Source organism: Dipodomys ordii, unplaced genomic scaffold (genome assembly GCF_000151885.1).
Source record: "Dipodomys ordii isolate 6190 unplaced genomic scaffold, Dord_2.0 Scaffold64, whole genome shotgun sequence".
NCBI classification, from domain to species: domain Eukaryota; kingdom Metazoa; phylum Chordata; class Mammalia; order Rodentia; family Heteromyidae; genus Dipodomys; species Dipodomys ordii.
In genome coordinates this window covers 4,381,301-4,390,831 of record NW_012267280.1, presented here as the reverse complement: position 1 = coordinate 4,390,831, position 9,531 = coordinate 4,381,301, and positions in this window count along the sequence as shown.

The window sequence follows — 9,531 nt, the reverse complement described above, 5'->3', positions numbered from 1 at the left end:
GGCTGAGATCTGAGGATCCGGTTCAAAGCCAGCCAAGGCAGGAAAGTCTGTGAGATGCTTATCTCCAATAAACTACTTAGAAAAAGCCAAAGGTGGCATTGTGGCTCAAGTGGGGGAGTGTTAGCCTTGAGCAAAAGAAGCTCATGAACAGTGGTGCCCAGGCCCTGAGTTCAAGCCCCAGGACTGGCAAAAAAAAAGCCCACAGGTAAGGGTGATTAGAATGTGGGTACCACACTAAGGAAACCAGTCACAGAGGAGTGTGGTCTTGGAGGGAGGAGTGTCAGAGGACACTGGGATGGACACCAGGGCCACTTACAGCCAAAAGCCCTCTGAGTCAGGACAGCCCAAGAAGGAATGCCCTAATCCTGCAAGGCCCCTTCTTTTGCCCAGCCTCCTTTGGGCATTTGCCCTACTCAGGCAGGTCCCACAGCTACTGTGCCCCTCCTGCAAGTCCCTCATGACCTGAGGAAAGAGACTGTTCCTATTCGTTTTGCATAGTCAGTTTTCACCCGTGCAAATAGTAGGTGATCGATAAAGGCATTTGGAAAGCAGGAATCAAGAGGTAGAGCTTCCAGAGGCCTGGAACACCAGAAACAGAAGGTGTGGAATGTATAGAGACCTTGTCTCAGAAAAATAACTCAACAGGGGCTGGGAATGTGGCTCAGTGGTAGAGCGCTTGCCTAGCATGCATGAAGCCCTGGGTTTGCTTCCTCAGTACCACATACACAGAAAAAGCCAGCAGTGGGGCTGTGGTTCAAGTGGTAGAGTGCTAGTCTTGAGCAAAAGAAGCTCAGGGACAGCCCAGGCCCTGAGTTCAAGCCCCAGGACTGGCAAACACACACACACACACACAACCCAACAAGAGGTTGGAGGCATGGCTCAGTTGATGAAGGGTTAGCCAATAAGTGAACGTGACAGGTATCAAGGTCAAGTCCCCATCTGGAACATAAAAACAAACAAGCAAAAACCCCTAAACAAGTCAGGGCACCAGTGGCTCCAGCCTGTAATCCTAGCTACTTAGGAGGCTGAGATCTGAAGGTCCTGACTGGAAGTCAGCCCAAGCACAAAAGTCCATGAAACTCTTATCTCCAATTAACCAGCAAAAAGCCAAAAGTAGAGCTGTGGCTCAAGTGGTAGCGTGCCAATCCTGAGTGAAAAAGCTAAAGGACAATGCCTATGCCCTGAGTTCAAGCTCTAGTACCAGCACACACACACACACACACACACACACACAGAGTAAAATAAACAAAAAGGTGTGGGCCAAGTTACAGAGACCCTGAACTCAGAGCCAGGCTGGCCCCTCCCTCATCTTTCAAGTCCACCAAGATCCCATTGCAGAAATTCACCTTGCTCTGAGCTAAAAGCGAGGGTTCTAGGGGCAGCATCTGGCAAACCTTGGAAAGACACCAAGAGGACCCTGAACGGGAAGCCTGTTGGGACCTCAGTTTCCCTAGCTCTAAAATGGGTGCTGATTTCTTCATCAAAAAGCCTCGACTCTAGGTTGAGCCCCTGGGGACTGCTCTCCCTCACCCCCCCCCATTCTCCAGGGGCCTTCTTGCTCTGCTAATCCACCAGTCAGCCTTCGCCTCGGTTTCCCCTCTTAATCCCCGGATTGTCAGAGGCCGGTTTTACATACATTTACAGGCTTTTCATAAGAGATTTACTGGGCCCCAGAAAGGCCCTCACCAGCGATTAGTTTCTCCATAATTGAAAACTCCCCTCCTGCCTCCCCCTCCCCCAGAGCCCCGCCCCTCTTTGCCAGCTCTGGCCAGAGAGATGAGCTAGGGAGGACCCTGCAGCTGTACAGCCCCGTGTGTGTGTGGGGGGGGGGGGGGGAAGTTCCTCATTTGAGCCTCCATTGAGTCTCTTTGGAACCAAAGGCCATAGGCCTGCAAGATCTCAAAGGAGCTAGCAACAAATGCCAGCAGTCAGAGCCAATGCCACTGCCACCATGTTGGGTACCGTGCTTGGAGCTAGGACCCACTCATGGGTTTCAGGGGCCCAGCTCAGCCTCAGAATTTATATCCTGGACACTGAGCCTTCCCTAGGCTCTAGCCAGCCAGATGGGTGCAAGAGAAATAGAATGGAGGCTCGCTGGGGGCCCCCCAAACCAGCCAGTGCCATGTCCCTGTCCCCTCCTGCTCCCCAGTGTTTGCTGCCGGGTCCCCAACTGGGCAAGTTAATTCCGTCTGTCACTAGGATGTGGGCTGGGTTTATTTATCTGGTGTATATATGTATTTTAATTTAAAGATCTGCCAGGCAGCACAGCCGGCTCCAGAGGAGCCCCGCTGCCTCGCTCATCTGAGACAGGCCCTGCCCGCCCCCAGCCCGCCCCCTGCCTTTCCCAGGGGTGAACAGGAGAATGAGGCCAGGCCTTCTGCTTCACCCAGCTGGTGGGGAAGACCACTTCACACTTCACACACTGCACACACTTGTTCAGTCATTCAACAAACCTTCATTGACGCTAGGAGCTGGTGGCTCACTCCTGTAATCCTAGCAACACAGGAGGCTGAGATCTGAAGACTGAGGTTCGAAGCCAGCCTGGGCAGAAATGCCCATGAGACTCTGATCTCCCATTAACCACCTCAAAAAAGTGGAGTTGTAGCTCACGTGGTAAGAGTGCTAGCCTTGAGTAAAAACAAATCTCAAAAACAGTACCACAGCCCAGAGTTCAAGCCCCAGGACTAGCACTTAGGAAGAAGTAGTATAAAGGCAAAACTCTTAGGCTTTGGGCTCTACCAAGCACCTTCACAATCTGGCTTTTCAAAGGAGCAATAAGCAAACCAGAACAGCAGAGACTCACTCCATGGTGGGTTTTAGAGATGATGTTTTGGACCCCAGGATTTATCCTGTCCCTGTTGCTGTCCTCTGCCAGGGTGTGCCAGTTGACCTCTCCGTTCCTCAGTTTCCCCTCCTGGACGCAGATAGGATTTCTGCAGCTGCAGCCCCGTTGCATGCATGATGAATGACACTAATATCGCCCCCAGTGTGCGGGGACCCGGCAGCGCTGCCATCATTAACATTGGGCCTGAGGGGAGCGCGATATTGCAAGCCATAACTCTGGTGCACCCCGTGGCTGTGAAGGAGAAGGATGCATGCACAGCCCCCACTGGGCCAGCTGGGCGGGTCCAGTGAGGCTCTTTTGGGGTACCCCCTCCTATCCTGGGAAGACTCCCACTTGGCTTGGAAAGGATTCTCAATGACTGTCCCTCACTCTGCAAGAACCTTGGAGACCTGACACACACTGAGTTAGGTCCCTGGCTGCTGGGGTGACAGGAGGGGGGCCTCCCCATGCCCTAGAGTCCCAGTGGTCAGATCACTTTCCCACCTGCCCCAGAGGGTGCTGAGGCACTGAATACGGGTCCTTACACAATCTTCTTGTTTGGGTAACTGGGTCTCATTTGCTTTGTAGATGGGTACATTGAAGCCCAGGAAGAAAAGCCACTCCCTTCACCCCTGGGGGTGGATGGGTGTGTATCATTAGGAAGGAGCTGGTATCATACCTTACCAACATGGGGGGAGGAGGGAAAAGGAAGTGGGGGAATCTCAGCCCCCACAGAGACCAGAGCTAGGCCTGGCACAGATGGATTCTGAGGATTGCGGTTCAAAGCCAGCCCAGGCAAGAAAGTCGGTGAGATGCTCATCTCCAATTAACCACCAAAAAGCCAGAAGTGGAGCTGTGGCTCAAGTGGTAGAGCACCAACCTTGTATAAAAGAAGCTCAGCTGGGCGCTGGTGGCTCACGCCTGTAATCCTAGCTCCTCAGGAAGCTGAGATCTGAGGATTGCCTTTCAAAGCCAGCCCAGGCAGGAAAGACTGTGAGACCATCTCCAATAAACCACTAGAAAACCGGAAGTGGTGCTGTAACTCAAGTGGTAGAGCACTCGCCTTGAGCTGAAGAGCTGAGGGACAGCGCCCAGGCCCAGAGTTCAAGCCCCACAACCGACCAAAACATAAAAATAAAAAAATAAAAGAAGCTCTGGGACAGCCCAGGCCCTGAGTGCAAGTCTCAGGACCAGCATACACACACAAAAAATGGAGAGCCCAGCGCTCATTCAGTGAGTGGGGGGAGAAGTGGGGAGGGAGAACTAAGGTCCAGAGGATGGAGCTGTGGTCTGAAGGATGAGAAAACAGCCCCTCCTCCTCAGAAGATGGGTGCTGGGATCACATTTCTAGCAGAAGGTCCAGCCTGAGCAAAGCTAGGAGGCTGGAGTGAGCAGGATGGGCGTGGTCTCCCCCCTCCCTGCTCCCCAAGGAGCAGCCCCAGCTAGGGGCAGAACCTCATCCAGAGGGCAGCTTTGAGCTGGGGACCTGTACGCCTCTGTACCTGAGAGTTGGGTGGTGGTTGAATTCCTGCCTGTTTCAGGACCAAAGTCTCACTCAGGTGGAAGAAGGGTACCCCAACCCCCACTCTTGGCCCCTTCACTCTGCTCTGGCCCCAAGTCCTTCGGAACCATCCCCACCCCCACAGGAAACTCAAGCACACAGAACCTGAAAGCTGGTGAGCAAGAAAAGCTGAGGTCAGCAGTCAGCGGCCCCCAAAGGAGACAATGCCCCAAATCCCTGCAGGGACCTCAGGCAGGAAAGGCAAAAACAGACAGCTTGGGTGCCCGGTCTGCCCAGCACCTGAGTGCTTCTTGGAAACACGTGACCCCCAATTTACCCAGGAATGAAGGCCCCCTGGCTTCAGCTACCCAGCTCCATCCAGCTCCCAGGCCTGCATTTGCTCCCCTCCCCCCATACCATCGGGTCCAAAGGGGCCTCAGTTTCCCTACTGCACAGGTGAGAGCTGCCTCCACCTTCAGGGTCTCTCCCACTAGCCACATGGTCCATTAAGGTGATCGATCCATTCCTGCTGGGCCTCTTGGCCTCCATTTCCGGATCAATGGGAAATGGGTCAGCGGCGGTGGGGTAGGCAGCCCCTGGGGGACCCGGTCAGGTCTCTCCCCCCCCTCGCCCCCCCCATGCTGGCCTAAAAGGGAAGAGAACTAGCTCCCTGCCTCCTCCATGTAGCAGGGTAGTCTAAGGTTCTGACTTCTGAGCAGTTAGTGGAGAAGAGCTATGCAAGGCTTCCTGCACATCTGGCCTCACTGCAGGGACCAGACAACCTTCCTGAGCAGCTCAGCTCCTTGGACTCAGCAGCAGCCTCCAGCCCAGGGCCCACCTACTATCTCTGGTCTCCCCCCCACCTTCTTCCCTCCTCTGCCTCAATAAAGACCTTAGTGGCAGGTGGCTGGTGGCTCACACCTGTAATCCTAGCTATTCCAGAGGCTGAGATCTGAGGATCACTGTTCCAGGTCAGCCCAGGTAGGCAGCCAAGTCCATGAGACTCCTATCTTCAATTAACCATCAAAGAGCCACCACTGGAGCCGTGGCTCCATGTTAGCCTTGATCCAAAAAAAAGCTCAAGGACAGCTCCCAGGCCAAGTTCAAGCCTCAGGACAGGCAAAAATTAGCCATCTCCCATGGGACCATTTGGAGCCCCTTTCCTGTCTCCCCACCAAGCCCTGCTCTGATTGAGGCCTGGGAGTGCTTCTCACTCTTTCCAGCTTGCCTGAGGGATTCTAGAAAACTGCCCAGGCCCTCCTCTCCCCAGCATGCCCCTTGCCATTCCTACATCCACCTAAGCCCAAGTGCCCCAGAGAGGAAACTGAGGACTGCTCACTGCTGGTCCCTCCTCCATCCTCGTCTCCCTACCAGCTACACCAGCCTGGCTGCTGTCACTCAGTTTCCTGCTGTGTGTCATCTTGTGGTGATTTATGACTCCTTAAGGGCTGTGAAGTAACTCACTTTGTATTTGTCCTTCAGGAGCCTCCTGGCCACCTGCATCTTCTTGGATAATGTCACCCTAAACCACAGCCTCATTCATGGCCCATAAGTTCTGACCAGAGGCTAGTGGGGCACGTCCATCCCCCTTATTCTGTTGCTGAAGGTGTTCACTTTAATTTGGGACATGCAGTGTGTGTGTGTGTGTGTGTGTGTGTGTGTGTGTGCGTGCGCGCGCACAGACATGCACGTGCATGCATGCATGCACATGCCAGTACCAGGGCTTAAATTCATGGTCTCAAAGTCTCTCTCTCTCTCTCTTTTTTTTTTTTGCCAGTCCTGGGGCTTGAACTCAGGGCCTGGGCACTGTCCTGGCGCTTCTTTTGTTCAAGGCTAGCACTCTACCTCTAAGCCACATTCCCAACCTTCTTTTTTCTTTCTTTCTTTTCTTCCTTCCTTTCTTTCTTTCCCAGTCCTGGGGCTTGAACTCAAGGCCTATCCCTGAGTTTTTTTGCTCTAGGCTAGTGTTCTACCACTTTAGCCACAGCTCCATGTCCTGCTTTTTGGTGGTTAATTGGAGGTAAGAGTGTCACAGACTTCCCTGCCTAAGCTGGCTTGGAACTTGGATGCTTAGATCTCAGCCTCTGGAGTCTCTAGGATTACAGGTATGAGCCCTCAGCCCCCAGCCAGGGTCCCATACTCTTGCTCAGCTTCCTAGCTCAGGGCTCTACCACTTGAGCCATGCTTCTAGTCTGGCATTTTGCTGGTTAATTAGAGATGGAGTATAACAGAATTTTCTGCCTAGGCTGGCTTTGAACCTTGATCTTCCAGTCCCAGTCTCTTGAGTAGCTACAATTACAGGCCTGAGTCACTGGTACTGAGCTTGCAAAAAAAAAAAAATTGAGGGGCTAGGAAGGTGGCTCAGTGGTAGAGTGCTTGTCTTACATGCATGAGGCCCTGGGTTCGATTTCTCAGCACCACTTAAGCAGAAAAAGCTGGAAGTGGCGCTGTGGCTTAAGTGGTAGAGTGCTAGAATTGAGCTGAAGAGCTCAGAGACAGCGCCCAGGCCCAGAGTTCAGGCCCCACAACCTGCAAAAATAAAAGAGACAGGATTTTGCTCTGTAGCCAAGATTGGCCTCCCATTTGTGACATTCCTGCCTCTGCCTCCCCAGTTATTGTGGTTACAGTTGTGAACCACCACAGCTATCCAATGGGAGGTACAGTTTTTAATATAGTTCTATTGTTATTATTAAGGTGCTGTAGAGAGGGATTTCTGTTTCGTAAGTCAGGTAATGAGTTCATTTCTTCTTGGTTAATGTCACCCTTTCCCCCTTCCATCTGTGCCCACAAGTTGCACAGTTCATTTTCCACATAGTGTATATTGAGTACCATGCCTGTGGGAGATGCGATTTTTATGTGATATTCTTTTTTGATCGTGTAGCTTCTGCATAAATATATGCAATATTCATTCAGTCATTCTATGTCAGTGAGCATTTATTGAGCACCAGTTGATGCCAGTTGGGTACCAGCCACGCTGTAGGCACTGGAGATTAGCAGTTATCAAGAGAGACCCAAGCCACATACCAACGGCTCACACCTGTAGTCCTAACTATGCAGGAGGCTGAGATCTAAGGATCAAAGCCAACCCAGGTAGAAAAGTCCATGAGACTCTTATCTCCAATTGACCATCAAAAAGCTGAAAATGGAGCTGTGGCTTAAGTGGTAGAATGCTAGCCTAGAGCAAAAAAAGCTAAAGTACAGTACCCAGTCACTGAGTTCAAGCCCAAGTACAGGTGCGTGCGCGCGCGCACACACACACACACACACACACACACACACACAGAGAAAAGGAAAAGAAAGAGACCCAAATCCTTGTCCTCTGGGAGCTGATGGTCTAGCAGGTGGAGATTACAAGGAAATGAATGAGTAAAATGCAGGGCATGGCTAAGGAGATAAATAAATGGAGGAGAAAAGGAAGAAACACACACATACACACACACACACACACACACACACACAAAGACAAGCCAGGCAAAGGTGGCTCACGCCTGTAATCCTAGCTACTCAGGAGGCTGCGATCTGAGGATCATGGTTCAAAGCCAGCCCAGGCAGGAAAGTTTGTAACACTCTTTTCTCCAAAAAACCATTCAGAAAACCGAAAGTGGTACGGTAGCTCAAGTAATAGAGGATTAGCCTTGAGCTGAAGAGCTGAGGGACAGCGCCCAGGCCCAGAGTTCAAGCCCCATGACTGCAAAAAAAAAAAAAAGAGGAAGGGGGTGCATCTGTATGCTAAGGATTGGGTAGGGTTCAGGAAGTAGGTGGATTTGAGGGGCGCTCTCAGGAGGTAAGGGAATAGGTGCAGGTGAGAGGCACACACAGGCAGGCAAAGGCTGGAGACTCAGTCAGAAGCCCCAGAGGGAAAGTCTGGAGAAAAGAGCAAGTGTGAGGATGGAGAAGGGACTGGAATGGTGGCTTTGAGGACTGGCCTTTAGTTTGGGTGAACTGTGGGACCCCTGGGGCTCCTTGATCTTGCTGTGTGACCATCAGACCCTTAAAGGCCGTGTGAGCCCTGCTCTGTTCTGGGGCCACTGAGCTGTGTCAGACACAGCTATGCATGGGCACAGACAGGGCTGCTGACTGATCATCCAGGACTGTGAGCCTCCCCCCAAAACACAAAACAAAAAACAAGCCATATCCAGGGGGTCAGTCAGCTCTACTTTCAGAGTATTGTGGTCCCAAGAGACCTTAGGCCTCGCTCCCCCCCTCCCCTCACGCATAGGCTCTGCCACCCCCTGCCCGTTGCAGGCACCCAGGCGGCAGTAACTGGCCGCGGGAGAGAAATTACTTCCCTCTGGAACCTCGGGGCGGAGAAGGCTCCGCACAGGCACAGGACTGGCATACCGATGCCTATAGCCCGCCCCAGGGCCTGTAAAGACTAAGGCTTGGCTGGCTGCTATAGGGAGATGTGGGTCACTGGCCATGAACAGGGGTCCTGGTGGCCCAGAGAAGCATCACAATGGAGACTCTGGTCTGAGCATTGATGGTGGCCACCAAGGTGATAACCAGAAGGTTCTCTCCTGAGAGACCCAAGCCCAAATATATACATCAACATACACAAACAAGTACACACATGAGTTACAGCATGGTGTACGCCAAGGCTGTGCAGATGTGTGTCCACAGAGCTGATGTGTCACTCTAGCTGGTCCCTTGCTTGCAGGCACTGTTCCAGTGGTAAGACTAAGACATACTTGCTCTGCCCTCTGGGGTTCCCAGCTCGAGGAGAGAAGGAAACAGTCAGGTGATCAAGGATCACATGACCTGACGGTGATGTGGGGAAAAAGAGGGGTCATCTGTGGAGAGGGTTCATCAGGCGTATGCCAAAGTGACCCAGTGTGTTAGAATTGTGCCTCTAAAGTAACCAAATTGTCATAGTAACTATGAAACAGCAGTGGCCAAAGATAGACAAATGGACATGCACAGAGGTGTCTGTCCTTCCATACTGAAGCATCACAGAGCCATGAACAGGATGAGGCTCTGCTCCATGCTACAGCATCAAGGAACCTTGAAGAGCCCGTGCTCAGTGAGAGAAGCAGACACAAAAGGCCCCACCATGTGTGTGGCTCCATTGATAAGAACCATCCAGGGGCTGGGAAGGTGGCTCCGTAGTAGAGTGTTTGGCTTGCATGCATGAGGCCCTGGGTTCGATTCCTCAGCACCACATAAGCAGAGAAAGCCGGAAGTGGCGCTGTGGCTCAAGTGGTAGAGC